We start from the raw sequence: 271 nt of genomic DNA on the forward strand, positions 1-271 counted from the left end.
AGGGGTGATTTGGGGGGGGAGTGAAAACTGGAGCTGCGTTTCTCCCCCCCTCCCTCCCCAGTCCCCCCCCCGGCTCTGGGCGAGCCAGACACGGTTTGCCCAGTGCAGAGAGAGGGGCTCCGTGTTCCGCCTCCGTGGAGTATTTGGGATTGGAGAGAGACACACACACACACGCGCGCACACACACACGCACACAGAGACCATCTGCAGTGTCAATGCGGCGCCTGCTCTGAAGACTGAAGTGGGGGGAAAGGAGAGGAGAGAAAAATAA

General features: G+C 60.5%; 1 protein-coding gene and 1 long non-coding RNA gene across 4 annotated transcripts in view; one reads left to right on the top strand and one right to left on the bottom strand.

The window, feature by feature from the left end:
* LOC108445139 overlaps nt 1–271 on the bottom strand; it is an 11,833-nt gene that overhangs the window by 10,351 nt on the left and 1,211 nt on the right. The window lies entirely within an intron of this gene.
* Nucleotides 1–271, top strand: part of PLXNA4 (plexin A4) — a 429,278-nt gene that overhangs the window by 1,001 nt on the left and 428,006 nt on the right. The window lies entirely within an intron of this gene.

Source organism: Corvus brachyrhynchos, unplaced genomic scaffold (assembly GCF_000691975.1).
Source record: "Corvus brachyrhynchos isolate BGI_N302 unplaced genomic scaffold, ASM69197v1 scaffold182, whole genome shotgun sequence".
Lineage (NCBI taxonomy): Eukaryota > Metazoa > Chordata > Aves > Passeriformes > Corvidae > Corvus > Corvus brachyrhynchos.